This window comes from Loxodonta africana, chromosome 3 (assembly GCF_030014295.1).
Source record: "Loxodonta africana isolate mLoxAfr1 chromosome 3, mLoxAfr1.hap2, whole genome shotgun sequence".
Taxonomy (NCBI): domain Eukaryota; kingdom Metazoa; phylum Chordata; class Mammalia; order Proboscidea; family Elephantidae; genus Loxodonta; species Loxodonta africana.
Genome location: NC_087344.1, coordinates 70807881 through 70831935, shown reverse-complemented (window position 1 = coordinate 70831935; position 24055 = coordinate 70807881). Strand labels below are relative to the sequence as shown.

Sequence of the window (24055 nt, the reverse complement as noted above, 5' to 3'; positions counted from 1 at the left end):
AATTGCAAAGGAAGAAGAGGGCCACTTTATGAGCTCCGCTAACCTAACCCTAACAGCATAAGCTTTGTTGCTGGGAATCCACATGTGCCCTCTGAGCTTGTATGTATGTGTGTACACTGACTATGACACTGTCTTGGCCCCACTGCACGAGGGCCACAGGTGATGCCACCTGTTTTAAACCTAGCCTTCCTTAGGACCCATTTTCTTGGTTGGACGATTTAAAAACTTGGTTTCAACAGGGGTTCCAAAGCACTGACCTAAGCCTCTTGGCTCCTCTCCTTCTCTACCTTGCCTTTTGCCGTGTGGCATCTGGGGTCTTACAAGTTTGGCAGCAGACATCCAGGGCTCATCACTTGGTCTCCCTTTGTCTAGAAGAACAAAAGCAATGAGAAGGTCATGACAACTCCACATGTGTATCTACACATGTGCCCTATCAGATCATTGATCCAATATATTGAGACCTAAAAAACCGAATGGTGCCTGACCCAGGAATAAGGTTGATCACAGATCCTAGATAGGTCTATGATCAAAGGGGGAGATTGTTAAAACCAAATAACTCCTTAGAAGCCTGGGCAAGGTTCCAGGACTTCCGGGCATCTCATCATTAAATATACCCTTAAAAGTTTCTTTTTCCCAAAACCTGTATCTCTAAGATTTTGTGTATTCCATGTGACTTGTTCTTCAGCACTATTGTATAACCTTCAAAGAATTAGCTGTACATTCTTTCTTTAATTATGAGACTGTGCATGGCATATAAGCAGGAAAAAAAAAAAAAAAAAGCTTCACATCCTGGCAGTTTCTCAAGAACTGATGGCCCATTTGCTCACCTCTTTCTCTCTCTCAATAAATAGTTCATCACTTTCATTGTCAAAGTCTTTGTTTTTACCAGAGGGCAGGGATCACTGAGGTTTTTGTTTTTACCTAAATCCAACCCATCAGTCTCATTTATAGGTGAGGAGACTTGGGCCTCAAGAGGGGAGGGCACCTTCCAAGGCCACACAGGGAGACTTGACCCAGGTCGGCTAAGTCTTTCCAGGGCTGTGTCCCCTGTGGTTCACACACAGCCTCCATCCCCACCCCTGGCGATGGGACAAGACCAGAGAGTCTGCCCTGTTTGAGATCAGGTTCCCTAGGAGCAGAGACTGGGGCAGGAATTTGGTATGAAGAAAGGAGCAAGGGATACAAGATGGGCGGAAGGGGACGCTGAGTATGGATGTGGACTCATCCATACTTTGGCCTGATCCCTATGGGGTGAAGGGACACTGGATCATAAACCCTACCAATAGAGCTGTTTCCTCTTGCAGGCAAGGCCACCAGGCCTTTGAACTCCTGTATTAGCCAGTCATTGGCTTCAGGCCACCCTGAGGGTAGGAAGGGAGTGGCAGGAAGGGGTAGGCGGTTCCCACTCTGTCAAGGTCAGTTCTTCTAGGGCAACTATAATAAGCCAAAAGCAGCCAATATTCCAAGCAGCTCAGGCAATCTGGTCAGGGTGCCAATAGCATCTACCGACTCCAGGAAAACAAGGGCAGCTCCCATTCCCAATGCAGAGTACGGACCACCCAGTCTGGGACAACAGGGTGACGCTCTGAACCAGGTGGTCCCACACTGTTCAGACCAGGGCTTCGAATAGATTCATTTCAGTTTAAACTCCTGCTAAGAATTTGCATTTCTAACAAGTTCCCTGGTGAAGCAGTGGCTCTCAAAATTTATTATACGTAAGAATCACCTGGTGATCTTGCTAAAGTGTAGATTCTGATTCAGTATATCTGGAGGTAGAAATGCAAATTCTCAGCAGGGGTTTAAACCGAAATGAACCCAGTTAAGAGCCCTAGTTCAGTCCAAGTAGCTCCCAATTCCTGGCCAGGGGACCATCCCTGGTCAACTCTCCCTGAGCCTCTAGATTCCCACTGGGTCTACTTTATGGTGAGCATGCTCTGGGCCCAACCACTCCCATCACAGACCTTTCCGTAGGTGCTGCCCCCAGGAAGTCTCAAGACCTTAGTCACTGAGCCAGCCAGAGGCCAAATAGCATCTGACCAGCCAGAGGCCTCAGGAGGTAGCCAGGACTAATCCTGTAGGAAACCCTTCAGTCATCTATTCCCATGGATTGTCTTATGCTCAGTCCCTGTGCACACTCTCACCTCCCCCACATTGCTGTCACCACCGCTCTCAGACTTTTCCGCGTCCACCTTCTTGAAGAATCCCTGACTAGTCATCTTAAACCCCAGCCACCTTTCTCTTCAACCCTCTGCCCTGCTCCCCACTGCTGCCATCTACTTCTCATTCATTAAAGACTTTAGTATGTGGCTCAGGGTCTTCTTCTCCTGTTGTTCTCCTATGACCCAGGATGTCAGGGCCCACCTGTGAGTCACCCTGTCTTTTTCATTCCATGGCCCCCTCATCTTCTGTGACCTCCTCCATCCATTTGGCTACCCACTCACAGGACCACACCTCAGATCTTGTCATCACCCAGAACTGCTCCACCTCTAGAATCTTCCATTCAAGTTGACAAATACATGTTCACTTATATGTGACAAGCCCCATGCTAGGATTTATCTGGAAGAATCAGACACAGTCCATCCCCTCATGGAGCTTATGTTCTAATGAAGAGGCCAGCTATTATACTAGGGGCATACTGTGGAAGCACAGGATGCTGGAGGAGGTAGGAGGTTGATCTGACATCCAGGCATCCAGAAAAGGGTCCCTGAAACTTCTTACACTGGAACCATCCATTATCCCCCTTCACTGGTAATCACTCACTTCCTGTCCTCCCTTCCCTCCTTATCCAGTTTAGACTCCATGGGCCCCATCAGAGATGGATTACTCAGTAGGCCAGGTAAGCGTGTGCTTAGGGCATCAACAAAGCAGGGGGACCAGTTGTCTGAAGCAAAGACCCATAGATGCCAAGCAGACAGGACACAAGGAAAAGTGAGCACCACAGTGGAAGGGAACTTGCTGCCTCTACTCACCGATGGGCAGTTCTTAAAACAAATTTAGGCAATGATCTAATATTAACCTGTCTTCTAATACATGTTGGGAAGCGCATGCTGTAGCAACCAGTGCAATCCTGGAATCATCTACTCAGATTCTAGATGCCTTCAAAAATATTGCTGCAGTCCAGACACAAAAAGGAGATACCAGAAGAGAAGTTGAAAACATCACTAACAGAATGCAAATGCTAGAGTATGTATTTATGTTATGTTGAATAACATATTGCAGCATTTTCATCAGATAAGTCAAGCCTCAAGATTCAGAAGTAAATCTAAAGACATGCACAGACCTCCACCAGTCATTAACAGGGTATTTACATAACTTAAGAAAAGATTTTGAAATTTTTGAAACACATAACATAACAAATACTGCCAAATACTGATTATCAAGTAATTCACCATTGCAGAAGCATTAGAAAGAAGCAAGTAAATTTGGAAGTGCTCCTGAAGTATTGCGTGCCAGAGATCAATTTCACATAACCACATACTACACCATCATCGACACACTTGAATATTGCATAAAAAGAAGGGCAAAAGTGTATGAAGTTCTTTCAAATAGACTTTCCTTCTCAAACAGTGTGGATGTACCTGATGAAGAATGCGTGAAGGCATCCAAAAAATTAGTGCAGGCTTATCCCAATGACTTAAATCCAAACCTACGGAGAAGTACAATTTCAATCTTCTATGAGACCCAAGTTTACAGATTCAAGAAAGACAAATTTTACTTGTGTAGACATGTATGAAGATACATGTATGAAGAGGCATGTCTGAAGGTAAGAGAAGATAAACTACAATGTGAATGTGTTTCCCAATGTTGAAATTGCTTTACACATATTCATGACTTTAATGATCACAAACTGCACAACAGAGTGCTTGCTCATTTTCCCCGCAGAGACTCAAAAATCAGCATATGACAATGATTCCAGAAAGACTCGATTCATTATCCTTATTATGCATGGAAGTAAATATTGTTCAGCAATTTAATTGTTTCAAATCATTGAAGAATTTGTAAGAGCAAAGAATAGAAAGAAATATTTTTAATATATAACATGTTAGAGATGAAAGATCTATCTAAAAATGTTGTTGTTTTTGTTAGGTGACGTTGAGTCAGTTCCGACTCATAGTGACCCTATGTACAACAGAACGAAACACTGCCTGGTCCTGAGCCACCCTTACAATTGTTGTTATACTTGAGCTCATTGTTGCAGCCACTGTGTCAATCCACCTTGTTGAGGGTCTTCCTTTTTTCTGCAGACCCTGTACTTTGCCAAGCATTATGTCCTTTTCCAGGGACTGATCCCTCCTGACAACATGTCCAAAGTATACAAGACGCAGTCTCGCCATCCCTGCTTCTAAGGAGCATTCTGGTTATACTTCTTCTAAGACAGATTTGTTTGTTCTTTTGGCAGTCCATGGTATATTCAATATTCTTTGTCAACACCACAAATCAAAGGCGTCAATTCTTCAGTCTTCCTTATTCACTGCCCAGCTTTCACATGCATATGATGAGATTGAAAATACCATGGTTTAGGTCAGGCGAAACTTAATCTTCAAGGTGAAATCTTTGCTCTTCAACACTTTAAAGAGGTCCTTTGCAGCAGATTTACCCAATGCAACGTGTCTTTTGATTTCTTGACTGCTGCTTCCATGGCTGTTGATTGTGGATCCAAGTAAAATGAAATCCTTGACAACTTCAGTCTTTTCTCCATTTATCATGATGTTGCTCATTGGTCCAGTTGTGAGGATTTTTGTTTTCTTTATGCTGAGGTGTAATCCATACTGAAGGCTGTGGTCTTTGAACTTCATTAGTAAGTGCTTCAAGTCCTCTTCACTTTCAGCAAGCAAGGTTGTGTCATCTGCATAACTCAGGTTGTTAATGAGTCTTCCTCCAATCCTGATGCCCCATTCTTCTTCATATAGCCCAGCTTCTCGTATTATTTGCTAAGATACAGTAATTTGTTGTTTCTGATCATTAAATTTTATTTTATGACATCTTTTGTACACTTATAGCATTTATTACAAAACAAGCATCAAAATTGAAGTATGAGCTATTTAAAGCAAAATTGTTGAACGTCAATTTTTCATTGTGGGAGACCAACAGAATTTTACATTGATTGTTGAAACAATTAAGTTCACTGACTCATTTTCTATATTGTAGAATATGTGGAATATTCTTTTTGTAGAAAATGCTGTATACGGTAAAAATCTTAGTATCCTGCATCCACTAAAAATTTTATAATCCAGTTCATCTCATTCCACTAAAATGACATACGCCACTTTTTTGTTCAATCACTAATATTATAGTGACATTTAAAAAGAAGTTGCATCGTGAATAGCTAAGACACACACACACAAATATATATATACATATATATGTTGTTGTTGTTAGGTGCCATCGAGTCGGTTCTGAATCATAGCAACCCTATGTACAACAGAACCAAACACTGTCTGGTCCTTCTCCATCCTCACGATCGTTGTTATGCTTGAGCCCGTTGTTGCAGCCAATGTGTCAATCCATCTTGTTAAGGGTCTTCTTTTTCAATGGCCCTCTACTTTACCAAGCTTTGTGTCCTTCTCCAGGGGCCGATCCCTCCTGATAACATGTCCAGAGTATGTGAGACATATCATCACCATCCTTGCTTCTAAGGAGCATTCTGGTTGTACATCTTCCAAGACAGATTTGTTTGTTCTTCTAGCAGTCCAAGGTATATTCAATATTTTTCACCAACACCACAATTCAAAGGCGTCAGTTCTTCTTCAACCTTCCTTATTCACCATCCAGCTTTCACATGTACACGAGGCAATTGAAAACACCATGGCTTGGGTCAGGGGCACCTTAGTCCTCAAGGTGACATCTTTGCTTTTCGACACTTTAAAGAGGCCTTTTGCAGCAGATTTGCCCAGTGCAATGCATATTTTTATTTCTTGACTGCTGCTTCCGTGGGTGTTGATTGTGGATTCAAGTAAAATGAAATCTTTGACAATGTCAATCTTTTTTCCATTTATCATGATGTAGCTTATTGGTCCAGTTGTGAGGATTTTTGTTTGTGTTGAGGTGTAATCCATACTGAAGGCTGTGGTCTTTGATCTTCATCAGTAAGTGTTTCAAGTTCTCTTCACTTTCAGCAAGCAAGGTTGTGTCATTTGCATATTGGAGGTTATTAATGAGTCTTCCTCCAATTCTGATGCCCTGTTCTTCTTCATATAGTTTAGCTTCTCACTTTATTTACTCAGCATACAGATCGAATAGGTATGGTGAAAGGACACAACCCTGATACACACCTTTTCTGACTTTAAACCATGCAATATCTCCTTGTTCTGTTTGAATGACTGGCTCTTGATCCATGTACAGGTTTCTCATGAGCACAATTAAGTGTTCTGGAGTTCCCATTCTTCACAAAGTTACCAAAATTTGTTATGATCCACACAGTCGAATGCCTTTGCATAGTCAATAAAACACAGGTAAACATCTTTTTGGTATTCTCTGCTTTCAGCCAGGATCCATCTGACATCAACAATGATAGATATCCCTGGTTTCATGTCCTCTTCTGAAACTGGCTTGAATTTCTGGCAGTTCCCTGTCAATATACTGCTGCAGCCGCTTTTGAATGATCCTCAGCAAAATTTTACTTGCATATAATATTAATGATACTCTTCTATAATTTCCATATTCTGTTGGATCACCTTTCTTGGGAATGGGCATAAAAATGCATCTCTTCCAGTCAATTGGCCAGGTAGCTGTCTTCCAAATTTCTTAGCATAGACGAATGATCACTTCCAGTGCTGCGTCCTTTTATTGAAACATCTCAATTGATATTCCGTCGATTCCTGGAGCCTTGTTTTTCCACCTCTGCCTTCAGTGCATTTTAAACTTCTTCCTTCAGCACCATCAGTTCCTGACCATATGCTGCCTCCCGAAATGGTTGAACGTCGACCAATTCCTCTTGGTATCGTGACTCAGTGTATTCCTTCCATCTTCCTTTAAGGCTTCCTGCGTCGTTTAATATTTTCCTCATAGAATCCTTTACTATCGCAACTTGAGGCTTGAATTTTTTCTTCAGTTCTTTCAGCTTGAAAAATGCCAAGCGTGTTCTTCTTTTTTGGCTTTCTACCTCCAGGTCTTTGCACCTGTCATTATAGTACTTTATCTTCTCGAGCCACCCTTTGAAATCTTCCATTCAGCTCTTTTACTTCATCATTTTTTCCTTTTGCTTTAGCTACTTGACATTTAAGAGCAAGTTTCAAAGTCTCTTCGGACATCCATTTTGATATTTTCTTTCTTTCGTGTCTTTCTAATGACCTCTTGCTTTCTTCATGTATGATGTCCTTGATATCATTCCACAACTCGTCTGGTCTTTGGTCATTAGTGTTTAAAGCGTCAAATCTTGTGAGATGAGGCCGAGACAGTGTCATCATTAGTGTACACATATAAGTACAATCTCAGAGGGCTTGTGTGATTCCTAGGAACAAAGTTTACAATGTTAAGATTAGGTTAGCAGAGCTCATAATGTGGCCCTCTATTGTGGGACTTCCCGCCCTGGGGTTTTTAATTTAGTCCAGATAATTTAGGTTAGTCCTTATTTTAGAGGGTTTTCCCGAAGCAGTCAGTTTCAAATAATTCTGTGTGTCTGTGACATCAGGTTATCAGTCCCAAGAGCATGGACGGTGTCTGCAGGGGCTGTGTGTGGACAGCACACGAGCCAAGCCCGTTTTGTTTTGGTCTTTATCAGCTTCACAGTTTTCACAGCAGCTTGGAAAGGCAGTGCTGGGAGTTCTCAGAAGGAGGAGGAAAAGTTTTCAGGCACATTTTTGAAAGAATGTAGATCCTTAGTATTTCCGCCTCCCCCATGCTTCCCCAGGTGTCTGTGTTCAGGTTTATTTTTCTATATAGCAGTGTGTCTCATTCAATAATTAAAACTTTATATCATTTTCAATTATCCCTGATTCTTATTTAAATCTTGTATCTGGAATATGCAAAAGTGACAAAAGGAAAACATTTTCTTACAATAGACAGTGTGAATGTGTGTAATGAGAGGCCCGAATATGATTTACCTGCTAAGAAAGCCCTGGCCTGTTGGCTCAGGAATCCACCCCTGGCCAGGGTTTTTAGCCTTGGCCAGGGTCTCTTAGGCAGATCAGCTTTTCCATGTTGTTCAGGGTCTTCTGATAACAGTGTCAGTCCATGTATATTGGCCCAGTCCAGGACGGTGTCTAAATCTTTATGGGCTGCTTTTCCTGGATCCAGGAGGCAATCGGCTGCACATCTGTTTGCTCTGGAGCAGAGGACACTTCGTCCTCTGCAGTTAGTTGACAAGTGTGGTCTGCTCATTGGTTATGTTTCTTTTGTCATCATAGAGGCCTTTCTGGTGACCATTCACATGGGTAGCAAAGGCTTATCAGGGGCAGAACTGGTTTTATCTAGATGTCTCATCCTCACAGGGGGGTTGCTTTATATGCCAGTCTAAGGCTTATCAATGTCTGGATCAAATGGCCAGGCTAATAGCTATAGCCCATGTCACAAGTTTCCATGTGCCCCACTAAAAAGGCCCTAACTGTAGCAATTTCTATCAGGGCTTGGAGGCCAAAGCTAGCAGAGGTGTACGTTAATGCATAGACTTCATCAGTACTTACAATAGAGGTTTATAGGGGTCCCAATAGGACTTATCCATAGTCAGGCTTCGGCAAGGGTCCTGATGGTGGTGATCTCAGATACAAAAGCTTTCCTCATCTTGGTACCAGATCCCTGTGGACTGATATCTAAAAAACCCAAGACATACAATTCTTTTTCATTTCCTCATTGAACTTTAATTTTGGCCAGGGTCTTTAGTTACCCCTGGCAACAAAGGGACATGTACTTAGTCCTTGTTGTTGTTGTATGCTGTGAAGTTGATCCTGGCTCATCCCACTGCCATTGAGTCAATTTGGACTTATAACGACCCTGTATAAGAGAGTAGAATTGCCCCCTAGGGTTTCCCAGGCTGTGATCTTTATAGGAGTAGACTGCTAGGTCTTTTCTCCCACCGAGCAGCTGGTGGGTTTGAACCACTGACCTTTTGGTTAGCAGTCCAACGCTTAACCATTACATCACCAGGACTCCTTACTTAATCCTTCATCCAGTTTATTTAAATAATATTGTGTTTTGTTTTTTAATTTTTTTTTTTTTATTGTGCTTTAGGTGAAAGCTTACAGAGAAAACAGTTTCCATTCAAAGTTTGTACATTAAGTGTTCCATAACATTGGCTGTGTTCCCCACAATGTGTCAGTGCTCTTCCGCTCTGGGTTCCCTGATACCTTTCATTGGGATATTCTACCCCTTCCTGCTTCTCATCTTTGCTTTTTGGGCAAATGTTGCCCTTTTGATCTCATATAATTGCTTGTTCTAAGGAGCCCATTCCTTTCAGGTATTATTGTTTATTTTCTGGGCCTGTCTATTGTTTGGCTGGAAGGTGGTCTCTAGGAATAGCTTCGTTTCCAGTTCAGAAGGGTGTCAGGGCCATAGTCTCGTGAGTTTCTCCAGCCTCTGTCAGATCAGTTAGTCTGGTCTTTTTTTGTGAATTTTATTTTTTGTTCTACTTTTTTCTCCTGCTCTGTCAGGGACCCTCTGTTATGATCTCATTCAGAGTGGTGGGTAGTGGCAACTGGGCACCATCTAGTTCTTCTGGTCTTGGGGTTGTATTGGCTGTTGTTCATGTGATCTGTTAGTCCTTTGGACTAATTTCTCCCTCGAGTCTTTGTTTTTTTCACTCTCCTTTGCTCCTGACTGGAAGAGATTAATCGTTGTATCTTAGATGACCTCTTGCAAGCTTTTAAGACCTCAGATGCTACTCACCAAAGTAGGTTGCAGAACATTGTCTTTATGAATGTTGTGCCAATTGACATAGCTGTCCCTGAGTCTATGGCCCTTTGTCTTCTAGCCTAGAAATTTTGTCCCACGAGGTGTTTGGCTATGTCTAAGAAGCTTCTGTGACTGTGCCCCTTGTGTGCTCTGTTGTCTATATCAATATACATGCAGCACTTACAATTATGTATGTAGAAATATCCACAATCAAACCTATATTTGCTGATGGGTGTGCAGTCTTGCACCCTCCCACACCTCTTTAGCATACCTACCTACCTATGTATCCTTTTGTAAGTTATTGTTTGCTAATACTATTGTTGTAGGATTTTCCACGTTATAGTAATTACTGCAGTTGCCTTTTATTTTTGTGTTCCTCTCAGTGTCTTCCTTTGCCTTGGTCATGCTGTGCTGACTTCCCCCATATTGTGTATTGTCTTTCCCTTCACCAATATTAACACCTGTCTTCTATCTAGTTAGTGATTTTCCCTCCCTCCCCTTCCCATCCCTGGTAACCATCAAAGAATTTTTTTTCCCCCTGTGTGTAAACCTTTTTTTCTTTCTTTCTTTTTTTTTTTTTTTTTTAATAATAGTGGTCTCATACACTATTTGACCTTTTGTGATTGACTTATTTCACTCAGCATACTTTCCTCCAATTCGTCCATGTTGTGAGATGTTTCGCGGATTCGTCACTATTCCTTATTGTTGCATAATATTCCATTCGGTGTATGTACTGCGGTTTATCTATACATCCACTTAGATTGTTTCCATCTTTTTGCTATTGTGAATAATGCTGCAATGAACACGGGTGTGCATATGTCTATTTTTGTCATAGCTCTTATTTCTTTAGGGTAGATACCTAGGAGTGGCATTGCTGGATCATGTGGTATTTCTATTTCTAGCTTTTTAAGGAAGCACCATACCATTTTCCATAGTGGTGGTATCACTTTATATTCCCACTAGTAGTGTTTAAGAGTTCTGATCTCCCCACAACCCCACCAGCATTTGTTATTTTCTGTTTTTTTGATGAGTGCCACTATGGTTGGCGTGAGATGGTATCTCATTGTAGTTTTGATTTGCATCTCTGTAATGGCTAATGATTTCGAGCATTTCTTTACGTGTCTGTTAGCTGCCTGAGTGTCTTCTTTGGTGAAGTGTCTGTTCACGTCCTTTGCCCATTTTTTTAATTGGATTGTTTACTTTTTGTTGTTGAGCTGTTGACTTTTTTAAATAAATTTTAGAGATTAGACCTTTGTTGGATATATCATAGCCAAATTTTTTTCCCCAGTCTGTAGATTCTCTTTTACTCTTTTGGAGAAGTTTTTTGCTGAGCACAAGTATTTAATTTTTAGGAGATCCTATTTATCTAATTCGCCTTCTGTTGTTTATACATTTTAGTTATGTTTGGTATCCTATTTATGCCATATATGAGGGTCCCTAGCATTGTCTCTGTTTTTTCTTCCATGATTTTCATAGTTTTATATTTAGGTCTTTGACCATTTTGGGTTAGTTTTTGTATATGGTGTGAGGCATTGGTCCTGTTTCATTTTTCTACAGATAGACATCCAGTTTTGCCAGTGCCATTTGTTAAAAAGACTGTCTTCCTCATTTAGTGGAAGCTAGCCCTATTTTATTGTGTTTTAGGTAAAAGTTTACAAAGCAAATTAGGTTCACCTTTAACAATTTTTATACAAATTGTTCTGTGCCATTGGTTACAATTTTTACGATGTATCAGCATTCTCCTTATTTCCATTCTGTTTGTTCTATTTCCATTGATCTAGCTTCACTTCCCCGCCTTGCCTTCTCATCTTTGCTTTTGGGTAACTGTTGACCATTTGGTCTTATATAGTTACTTGTTTAAGGGAGCACATTACTCACAGGTGATATTGTTTATTTCACAAGCCAATCTATTATTTGGCTGAAAGGTGACCTGCAGAAATAGCTTCAATTCCAAGTTGAAAGGGTATCTTAGGGGTCTCTCTAGTATCTACCAGTCCAGTAGATCTGGCCTATTTTTTTTTTTTAGGAATCTGAGTTTTGTTCTACAGTTTTCTCCCATTCTGTCTTGGACCTTCTATGGGGTCCCTGGTCAGGATGGTAGGTAGTGGTAGCCAGGCAGCATGCAGTTCTTCTGGTCTCAGATTAGAAGAGGCTGTGGTTTGTGAGTCCTGTTTATATTTGAAAGTCAGAAGGTCTGGGTAGAAGTTGGTGGGCCCTCCTATCCCTCCTTAGGTCTATTGAGAGGGATGGAGGGAACAGAACAGAACCTATGTCAGCCATAGGGCCAACACCATGCGGAGAGGTCTGCACGCTGGGATTTGGCCATAAGCTTTCTGGGGCAAGGAAGCAGACAGCCAGGTGGCTCAGGGCAGGCAGGCTTCTACAAGGAGAGAACCACGCCTAGAAAGGCCGTAGCTGCACAGGGCAGGCATCTCTTTCACCCAGCCACTCCCATGTTGCCCCTCTGCTCGTTGTTGTCACCCTTGCTTGTATCCTCAGTTGTCTGTGGAATCACACCTCTACCATGTCAAGTGGGAGCAGCACAGTTCCCACCTGGTTGCTGGGCAACGTGGAGGTAGCTACCCCTCCCATTTCTCATCCCCTTTACTATTGTAGCTGCCACTATGTTGCCACTTGGTTATCTCAGCAGGGGCAGTGGTCAGAGCATTCCAGAGAGGGCCTCTAAGGTCTTTTCAAGGCAGCTCAAAAAAGCGGCCTTCAAGGGCTTTTTACTCTTTTTTTCCCTGCAGGTTTAATTCTTGCTTTGCACAGGGTGCTTTTTAGCGCTAGGGACCTGCTTAAAATTACTCAGCTTGTTGGAACCCTTCTAACCATCTCTGGTCCCATTGTCAGAGGCCCCCGAGCAGTGGCTAGGGAATTGCTCCCTTAGCCCTTGAATCCCCTTGTTTCAGTAACCAGAACAACATCACTTTGTGGGTTGGTCCCGATTCTTTCTTTGCCTTTTGGCTTTTCAAGTGTGGATTCCTTTGCCAGATTTCATCCTTCTGGGCCTCTGGTAGTAGAAAAGCCTGCCATCACCTTGCTGTTTCCATTCCGAAGTGGGACGTGAGTTTCTCCACTGCCTCTCCCCCTGTCATACCAGGAGAAAACAACAAAGGTGTGTCTGTGGTTTTCCGCTGAGGAGGGCTGTGGCTCATGGAGGCCTCCAGTGCTATCGAGATAGAACAGGATCATCAACAACAGATGTGGCGACAGGGCCATAAACCAGGCATCTGTGGCCTTTACCTGGAGTGCCATCATGGCTTTATAAACAGTTTAGAACACCGTTCTCAAGCTTCCAACAATCCAAACCGAGAGAGGCTGAAGGACACTCTCCCGGCTTCTACTTATCTTCTTCCTTCAAGTTTCTCATTTCATTTTCAGAAATTAACACATTCATTTGAAGTAAAAAAGAATTTTTTTTCTGTTCTCACAATATCCCAAATCCACGTATTTGTCTTCTCTTGAGGGCAAATTGACTGCACAAATACCAGCATTTTTTCCTGGAGGCAATTTCTCAGTCCTGAGTTAAAATAGGAAAGTTTAAAACATTGTGTCTTTTCAAAATAATATGGGATGGAGAAACCAACAATAACTTATAAGAAATTAAATGACCAGTTGTTGTGTGGCATTGAGTCGCTGAGTTGATTCTGACTCACAGTAACCCCAAGTGACAGAGTAGAACTGCCGCATAGGGTTTCCTAGGCTGTTATCTTTAAGGGAATAGGTTGTCAGGTCTTTTCTCTTGATGAGCAGGTGGTGGGTTCCAACCGCCAATCTTTCAGTTAGCAGCTGAGTGCTTAACCATTGCACCACCGGGGCTCCTTAAATGGCCAATAGAGAAAATGGCCAGTAGTGGAATGTTTTTGTCTTTGATTTAATAAGGTTACCCTATCTGTGGGACTTGGAGTGGTAAAAAAATTCTGTAACATTTAATTGATCATCATTACAGACTGGTTCATGACATAGGGCATTTGGTCTGTCTTATTCCATGTCCTTTTAAAATTATCATCTAATTGCTGTTTTAACAAAGTATATCACTTATGTAACATTTTACAGTATAAGATTTACCAATTTCTCTCTTTTTTCCTGTCTTTTGAGGTCTGCTCAAGATTGTTAACTAGCTGAAGTATTTTTAAAGGGGCACTTTCCCATTAAAGATTATGTTTTTCTTTCTTTTTATAAACTATGTCAGATCCTTTTTAAAAAATGTATTTTATGTATTTTGTTGCTGTTGAAAATATAACTAGAAAGCAGAACTCACACCACTTCAACAATTTCTCCATGTACAGCTCGGTGACTTTGATTACAGTCTTCAAGCTGCGCACCATAGCCACCCTCCTTTACTGAATTGTTCCTTCCTCATTAACATAGACTCACTGCCTCCTAAATTTCCTGTTTAATCTTTTGAGTTGCTGTTGTCAGTTTGATCCCATAGAGGTAGTTCTTAAAAGAGTACAACGCTCAAGGCAAACCTTCTTCACCAGTTAAGCTAGACTATTGTTTGGTTTTAAGAAGACTTCAGGGAATATTTTTGGCTTAAGGTTTAAAGATTATCTCAGGGCAATAGTTTCAGGGGTTCATCCAGCCTCCATGACTCCAGAAATGCTGGATTTCACGATAATTTGAAATTTTGCTCTGCATTTACCCCCATTTGATCATGATTTTTCTGTAGAATCTTTTATCAAAATGTTCAGTAATGGTAGCCAGGCACCAGCCAGTTTTTCTGGTCTCATGGCGAAGGAGGCAGTTGTTCCTGGAGGCAATTAGCCACACATTTATTCCATTTCCTCCCCCTATTCCAGACTCTCCTTCTTCCTCTGTTGCTCTAGGTGAATAGAGACCAGTTGTTGTGCCTTGGGTGGCTGTTTGCAAACTTTTAAGACCCTAGGTGCTATGCAATGAACTAGGAGGTAGAACAGAAGCAATAAACAGGGTATTAGGCCAATTAACTATGATGTTCCATGAAACCATGACCCTAAACCTCCAAACCAAGAAAACAAATTCAGTGAGATGTTTGGTTGTTCATAAGCAGCCTCAGCAGTGGCTCTTTTTTTTTTTTTTTGGTAAATATACCCATTACATAATATTTGCCAATTCAACTTTTTACAGGTGTATGATTTATTGACAACAATAACATTAATCGGTTGTACAACGCTTACCCTTAATCAATGTGATTTTTCCATCACTGTAAACCCAAACTCAGTGCTTCATAAATAATAACCTTCCCTTTCCCTCCCCCTTCCACCTCTGGTAACCACTAAGAAACTTTGGTCTCCATATATTTGTTTGTTCTTGTCGCTTTATGTAAGTGAGGTCAGACAATATTTGTCCTTTTGTGATTGACTTATTTCACTCAACGTAATGTTTTCATGCTCCATCCATGTTGGAGCATGTATCAAGACTTCATTTCGCTTTCTGGCTGAGCAGGATTCCATTATATGTATGTACCACATTTTGTTATCCATTCATCTGTTGATAGGCATTTAGGTTGTTTCCACCTCTTGAATATTGTGAATAATGCTGCAGTACATTGGTGTACATATGTCAGTTTGTGTCATTGCTTTTAAGTCATTTGGGTATATTCCTAGCGGTGGAATTGCTGGGTCATATGGTAGTTCCATTTTTAGTTATTTTGAGGACCCGCCGTACTGTTTTCCACAATGGCTGTACCATTTTGCATTCTTACCAGCAATGGATAAGGGTTCCCATTTCCCCACATCCTTGCCATTATTTGTTCTTTTCTTTTTTTTAATCTTAGCCATGCTAGTGGAAATGAAATGGTATCTCATTGTAGCTTTGTTTTGCGTCTCTCTGATGGCTAATGATGTTTGCATCTTTCCATGAGTTTAGTGTCCATTTGAATATCCTCTTAGGTGAAATGTCTATTCAAACCCCTTTGCCCATTTTTGATTGGGTTATTTGTCTTTTTACTATTAAATTGTTGAAGTTTTATATATATTTTGGTTATTAGATTCTTATTGGATGTATGGTTTCTGATGATAGTCACTTGTATTTTCACTTTTTTGGTAAAGTGCTTTGATGACTGAAATTTATGAATTTTTATGAGGTCTTATTTATTTTGTCTTTTGCTGTTTGTGCTTTTGTTATTATGTTACACAATCCATTGTTAAAAGCTAGGCCCAACAGTCCAACTCCTGAATTTTCTTCTAAAAATTTTATGACTTTAGTTTTCACATTTAGTTTCTTAGCCTATTTTGAATTTGTGTCTGTGTATGGTGTGAGGCATGGATCCTATTTAATTTTTATTCCTGTGGAAATCTAATTTTCCCAGCACCATTTATTGTGAGACTCTTCTTTCCCCATTAGTGAACTTAACACCATTGTCAAAAGTCAGTAGACCATAGCTGTGTGGATTTATTTCCTGACTCTTAATTCTACTTGATTGGTCTATGCATCTATTATTATACTAGTACCAGGCATTTTGCTTATTCTAGCTGTACAATTTGTTTTGAAATCAGGAAGTGTGAGTCCTCCTACTTTGTTCCCCTTCAGAATTGCTTTAGCTATTTGGGGGGCCTGGCTATGTCAGTTCTGAAGCCATTAAGAAAACATGAAGTTAAAGCCTTTTTAGTTTCATGATTTAAAATAGAGTCCTGAACGCTCCAGGAAAACCTGCCGTAATCTTTTCTACAATCCAAATAGATTCATTTTCATTTTTTCTCCTGCTTATAAGATTGAATCCTTATTTAATGTTTCAGTTTTTTATTTCCTTTCTGCAGAAAGTTTTTTCTTCTTTTTTAAAGGAGGGTATTTTAGATTTATTAAATTTGTGGCCTCAGAAAACCAGTTAGAATACTCCTCCCATTGGGCTGTTTAGTTTTAGTACTATTTTTTTTTTTCCTAATTTGCCCCATAAATAAACACTTTTATCTAAAGAGAATAAGCTCTATTGAAGCTGTTGTACTTCCCAATTATCCTTAGTGAAGGCAGCCCAGAGATTTAAAGAAACTGCAGGTCTGGGGACAGGATGTAATTGCAGGAGTCCCTGTTGAAAAGAAAACAAAAATGAAAAAATGGAGGCTGGAGGATAGCTCCTAATTCTTTTCTCTAAGACAATGAACAACACATTTGTTTAAGAAAGCACAACTACGGCCATAGCATTTATTCATGAACCTGACCGGAGGGACGCCTAGTGACCTGTTCTTAGAATTCATGGATCCCACGCATCTGTCAGTTTGTTGTGCTGTGGGGGCTAGTATGTTGCCTGTCACTGTTATCCAAATAACAACAGGGTCACTCGTAGTGGACAGGTTTCAGCTGAGCTTCCAGACTAAGACAGACTAGGAAGAAGGACCTGGTGGTCTACTTCCAAATAAAATTAAGCGGTGAAAACCGAATGAATAGCAGTGGAGCATTGTTTGATACAGTGCTGGCAGATGAGCCCCACGGGTTGGAAGGCACTCAAAATATGACTGGGAAGAGCTGCTTCCTCAAAGTAGAGTAGACCTTAATGACATGGATGGAGTCAATCCTGTGAGACTTCCATTTGCTGATGTGGCATGACTCAAAATGAGCAGAAACACCTGCAAACGTCCATTAATAATTGGAATGTGGAATGCACAAAGTATGAATCTAGAAAAATTGGAAATTGTCCAAAATGAAATGGAATGCATAAACATCAATATCCTAGGCGTTAGTGAGCTGAAATGGACCGGTGTTGGTCATTTTGAATCAGATAATCATATGATCTACTTTGCCAGGAATGACAACTTGAAAAGGAATGGCATTGTGTTCATCATCCAAAAGAACATTTCAAGATCTATCCTGAAGTACAACACTGTCAGCGATAGGATAATATCCACACACCTACAAGGAAGACCAGTTAATACAACTATTATTCAAATTTACGCACCAACCACTAGGGCCAAACATGAAGAAACTGAAGATTTTTACCAACTTGTGTAGTCTGAAATCAACTGAACATGCCATCAGGATGCATTGATAATTACTGGTGATTGGAATGTCAAAGTTGGAAACAAAGAAGGATCGGTAGTTATAAAATATGACCTTGGTGATAGAAATGATGCCGGAGATTGCGTGATAGAATTTTGCAAGACCAACAACTTCTTCATTGCAAATACCTTTTTACACCAACATAAACAGTGACTATACACGTGGACCTCACTAGATGGAATACACAGGAATCGAATCAACTGTATCTGTAGAAAGAGAGGATGGGAAGCTCAATATCATCAGTCAGAACAAGGCCAGGAACCAACTGCGGAACAGACCATCAATTACTCATATGCAGGCTCAAGTTGAAACTGAAGAAAATTAGAACAAGTCCATGAGAGCCAAAGTATGACATTGAGTATATCCCACCTGAATTTAGAGACCGTCTCAAGAGTAGATTTGACACACTGAACACTAACGACTGAAGACCAGATGAGTTGTAGAATGACATCAAATACGTCATACATGAAGAAAGCAAAAAACCCAAAACCAAACCCATTGCCATCGAATTGATTCTGACTCATAGCGACCCTGTAGGACAGAGTAGAACTGCCCCACAGAGTTTCCAAGGAGCGCCTGGCAGATTCGAACTGCTGACCCTTTGGTTAGCAGCCATAGCACTTAACCACTATACCACCAGGGTTTCCTAAAGAAAGCAAGAGGTAGTTAAAAAGATAGGAAAGAAAAAGACCAAAATGGATGTCAGAAGAGACTCTGAAACTTGCTATTGAATGTCAAGTCGCTAAAGCAAAAGGAAGAAAAGATGAAGTAAAAGAGCTGAACACAGTATTTCAAAGGGTGGCTCAAGAAGACAAAATAAAGTTTTATAATGACATGTGCAAAGGCCCAGAAAAAGAAAACCAAAAGGAAGAACACACTCGGCATATTTCAAGCTGAAAAACTGAAGAAAAATTTCAAGCCTTGAGTTGCAATATTGAAGAATTCTATGGGGAAAATATTCAAGGATGAAGGAAGCATCAAAAGAAGATGGAAGAAATACATAGAATCACTGTACCAAAAAGAATTGCTTGACGTTCAACCATTTCAGGAGGTAACATATGATCAGGAACTGACGGTACTGAAGGAAGAAGTCCAAGCTGTAATAAAGGCATTGGCAAAAAACAATCCTGTAGGAATTGATGGAACGCCAGTTGAGGTGTTTCAGCAAACGGTTGCAGCACTGGAAGTGCTCACTTGTCTATGTCAAGAAATTCGGTAGACAGCTACCTGGTCAAGCGACTGGAAGAGATCCATATTTATGCCTATTCCCAAGAAAGGTGGTCCAACTGAATGTGGAAATTATCAAACAATGTCATTAATATCACATGCAACTAAAATTTTGCTGAAGATCATTCAAAAGCGGCTGCAGCAGTATATCGACAGGGAACCACCAGAAATTCAAACCACATTCAGAAGAGGACGTGGAACCAGGGTTGTCATTGCTGATGTCAGATGGATGCAGGCTGAAAGCAGAGAATACCAGAAAGGTGTTTATGGTGTTTATTGACTATGCAGAGGCGTTCAACTATGTGGATCATAACAAATTATGTATAACATTGCAAAGAATGGAAATTCCAGAACACTTAATTGTGCTCATGAGGAACCTTTACCTAGATCAAGAGGCAGTCATTCGAATAGAACAAAAGAATACTTCGATGTTTAAAGTCAGGAAAGGTGTGTGTAAGGGTTATGTCCTTTCACCATACCTACGCAATCTGTATGCCGAGCAAATAAAGTGAGAAGCTGGACTATATGAAGAAGAATGGGGCAGGCATCATGACTGAAGAAGACTCATTAACAACCTGCATTATGCAGATGACACAACCTTGCTTGCTGAAAGTGAAGAGGACTTGAAACATTTACTGATGAAGATCAAAGACCACAGCCTTCAGTATGGATTGCACCTCAACATAAAGAAAACAAAAATCCTCACAACTGGACCAATAAGCAACACATGATAAACTGAGAAAAGACTGAAGTTGTCAAGAATTTCATTTTACTTGGATCCGCAATCAACGTCCATGGAAGCAGCATCCAAGAAATCAAAAGACACATTGCATTAGGCAAATCTACCACAAAAGACCTCTTTAAAGTGTCAAAAAGCAAAGCTATCACCTTGAAGACTAAGGTGGACCTGACCTAAGCCATGGTGTTTTCAATTGCCTCATATGCATGTGAAAGTTGGACAGTGAATAAGGAAGACCAAAGAAAATTGACGTCTTTGAATTGTGGTATGACGAAGAATGTTGAATATACCATGGACTGCTAGAAGAACGATCAAATCTGTCTTGGAAGAAGGACTACCAGAATGCTCCTTAGAAACAAAGATGGCAAAACTACATCTCACATACTTTGGACATGTTATCAGGAGGGACCAGCCCCTGGAGAAGGACATCGTGCTTGGTAAAGTAGAGGGTCAGCAAAAAAGACGAAGAACCTCGATGAGGTAGATTGACACAGTGGCTGCAACAATGGGCTCAAGCATAACAATGATTGTGGGGATAGCACAGGGCTGAGCAGAGTTTCTTTCTGTTGTACATAGGGTCGCTATGAATCAGAATTGATGGCACCTAACAACAACAACAACAATTTAATGATAAAACGCCAGTCCTGGGCATTCCCCAGGCTTCTTGAAAGTTATTTAATTTTAACACCTCGAAGGTCTCAGATGGGGAAACTGACTCTTCCGATCCTGGAGATGACCGAGTTACAGATGGGGTGGCTGAGGCGGTTCTTGGGGGTCCAGGGAGGTGCACAGAGGAGGGAGGAAGGGCATTCCAGGGAGAGGGAACAGCATGTATAAGACAACAGGCATGATACGGCATGATGTGTTTGGGGGAGCATGAACCCTTTGGTGTTATTGGTGGGTTAAAAGGAAGGGAGGAAGCAAGGGGTGAGGTTAGGGAGGTCAGCACGGGCTGGGTTGAAGCCAATGAAGCGGGGATTTTAAAGCAGGAGGAAAGGTATGGTCACATTATAGAAAGATCACTCTGTGAACTGCAGCGGGGGGCAGATGGGGAAGGCCCAGCTAGAGGCGATAAGGCTGTGAGCTAGGGGAGGAGGGGCTGGATGAGGAGTGGGAGTCAGTGGGATTTGGTGTTATGTTGGGATGTGTGGCCTGAGGGGCTGAGGGAGAGAAAGCGGGCGAGGATGATATGCCAGCTCCTGGCTTGGACAGCTGGGTTGATGGCTGTACTGTTCACAGTGTGTGGGGAGGGTGTCTATGAGGAGAATGGGTTTGGGGGAGAGAGTAAGCTCAGTCTGCGTGTTGCTGAGTGTGAGGTGCCTGTGGGGCTTTCCGAGAGTTGTCATGTGGGCGCTGGGTGTTGGGCCCTGGGATTCAGAGGCAGGTCCCAACTGGAGTGTTATCTTGGGCGTTGTCAGGGTATGAGTGATGGTGGCGGTGGATGAGGTTGCTCAGCAGTGTGTGTCTGGCGAAAAAACCGGGAAATTCCAGACTTAATGATCTGTAAGGAACACTTTAACTGACTCATCGAGCCCCTGGCCTGTGGGGATGTGTCTTCCACACACCCTAGCATCCTCCAATGACTCTCAGTACCCCCAGATTTCCCCTCCCACCCTCAGAGGGGTCTCCCTTCCTGTGACCTGTGCCAGGCAGGTTAGAGAGGTCAGAATGGAGGCAAAAGAGGCCTCCGGGCCAACAGGCATTCATGTGATGACACCCACTGAGAACTGACTCACTCTGGGCCCAGGGGCTCCTGGGGTCTTTCTCCTGCACCTCAGCCAGCTACTTGCAGAGCCCAAAGCCCCTGGGGCTGCCCCTGCCTTTGGGAACTCCCCACCACATCCTGGGACACACTCTGTGTCTAGGGGGAGTGATTGTGAGCCCGGATCTGAGGTTCTGGGGCCCAGTCACCTACCAAATCGTCTTGGCTTCCATCGTGAATCCCCTTGCTTACCCATCACTTCCCATCTACTGTATTTTCAGTGCAAATAATGCACGAGTTATAGGGTTTATGCCAGCCCCACATCCCCCTTGTGCATTACTTTCCTATGCGCGTTATGTGTGTTGTATGTAGGGGTGCGTTATGTTTGTGGGCATGTTATTTGTGAAAAATATGGTAGTCAGTAGAGTACTGGGAAGATCCTATTTATTAAAGATTTTGACATACCATATCACCATATGAAGAATCCCCACCAGCCAGTCAGCTGCATCCCCATCAACCCCTGCCCCGCCCCATGAAGGCTAAAGACACAGCAACCCAACTGTCCAAGGCACTGGCCCCAGGGTGAGCTTCCCAGACCCCCACAACGGTCCTCCTGACCTGCCCTGCTACAGAAGAGGTGCCATTGCCCTTGCCTGTTTTCCTGGGTGGCCTGGGAGCAGGCCAGGGGGACCCAGTCATCCTATATGCTGGCATTGCCAGTTATGTATATCCACCTGTACCCAACTCATCCTTCTCATCTTGGTGGTGCTCTTCCTACAGTGGACATATTTCTGGCACATGTTGGATTAATGACTCTGAGATTTATGGCACCACTTGACCACCAGGTAGGTGACCTCATTGAGGTTAAGCAGGATGCAGGTGACAGCTGTCACCATAAAGTAGGTGAAGACCTTCTCTGCAGGTTAGGAGATGTAACAATGCACAGTGTGGAGACATGGTGTCACAGAGCAGATTACCGTGTAGGGCATGTCATAATCCTTGGTGATGGAAGATGTAGAGGAAGCTGGAGTTGATAGTTGTCTTGAAGATGAAGATGGTCAGCAAGTTTGGCCACCAGAGCTCCTTGCCCTTATTGAATAGGAGCAAGGTGTTGTGCCTGTGCTTCAGGTGGTGGCGTGCCTCAAGGTCCTTGTGCTTCTCTCAGTTCTTGCAGTTCACACAGTGCTTGCTGTAGAATACACCCGTGACCACCTGCAGTGAGCCGCATGTGACCAGGATGAGCTACAGGGCCCAGAGTACATGGGGAAGAACTTGTCTTAGTAGATGCTGGGGCAACCTGGCTGCTTGGTGTGGCAGACAAAGTCCTTCTGCTCGTGCCCCCATATTTCTTTGGTGGTTACCATGTACACCAGCAGGCGAAAGAACAATACCATGGAGAGCCAGCTGCAACCCAGCGCAGTGAAGTTCATGTTATCACTGCTCAGGAGGCCCTGCAGAAATGCCCAGTTCATGCTGACAGTGTCCCTGGGCCCTCACACCCATGGGTCTATATACTTCTGCAGCACCCACTCAGACTTTGGGGGCCACTAGCCCCGGGAGGACTGGGAAGTGGGCACCCTTTATTGATGGCACAATTGACAAAACCCTTTCACAACCACTGTGTTGCTGTGTCCCCACTTACTACGACCTGATTGAGTAAGGGTTGCCACGACTCCCATTTCACAGAGGAGTAAACCAAGGCCCAGAGAAGGGAAGGCACCGGCCTAAGGTCCCACAGCTGGATGTAGTAGAGCTGGTCTTGAACCTCAGTCTTCCAGTTACAAAATCAGGGGCTCTTTCCTTCTGTAAACTAATAGATACATGTGAATGATAATTATCCTGCATGGACTTGCCAACCAACCTCTTTCACCCCATGTTTTAGCCCCACTGTTTTGACCACAGTGAGTTTCACTGGGATTCCAACCTTCCCAGCTTTAGGGAGGGACAGGGGAAGGGGCAGAGGTGGGGTTCTGGCACAGCCCTCCCCCCACCATTTACTTTCTCAGAGATGCCCCTCCCTTCCATCTGTTTGCTGGTCCAGTCTTCCATTATTTCTATGCAGCCCCTGTCCTGAGTGCTCACCTCCACACCCCATCTCTGGATTCCCATCGTGTTCCATCCCCTGCTGTGCCCCACCCCGTCCCTGCCTCAGCCCTGGGCGCCTTGAGCATGTTCTGACATTGGCCGCTGGGAAGCCTTTTCTGTCCCAGCCCTGAGCACCCTCCTCTCCTTCGTGGCAGAATGTATCGCCTGTACTCAAATGCTATGTTTTCCTGTCTTCTGGACACACTGTCAGCTGCTGGAGGGCAGACTCTACATCTCAATCATCTCTGCTTCCCCAGGATCCAGCACCCAACCTGGCTAACGGAGCCATGATAATCATGTGTTAAACAGAACTTAAATCACATTTCTTCCTGATCCCTCTTCTGCCTTGTCTTGTCCTTTGCCCTTCCCATGATTTGGCGAGACATTCCTTCCCCTCCAATAAGAGTTTTCCTTGGGCTTTTCCAGGGACCTGACCTGCTGCCCCTTGGGCCCCCTCCCTGAAGCCAGTCCATAGCCCGAGGACCCCTGGCCATCCTTAG

At 42.7% G+C, this 24055-nt stretch overlaps 1 pseudogene; it reads right to left on the bottom strand.

The window, feature by feature from the left end:
- Window positions 1-22234: 22234 nt before the first annotated feature.
- On the bottom strand, window positions 22235-22942 carry LOC111752030 (gap junction beta-4 protein-like; annotated as a pseudogene).
- Between the last annotated feature and the right edge of the window lie 1113 nt (window positions 22943-24055).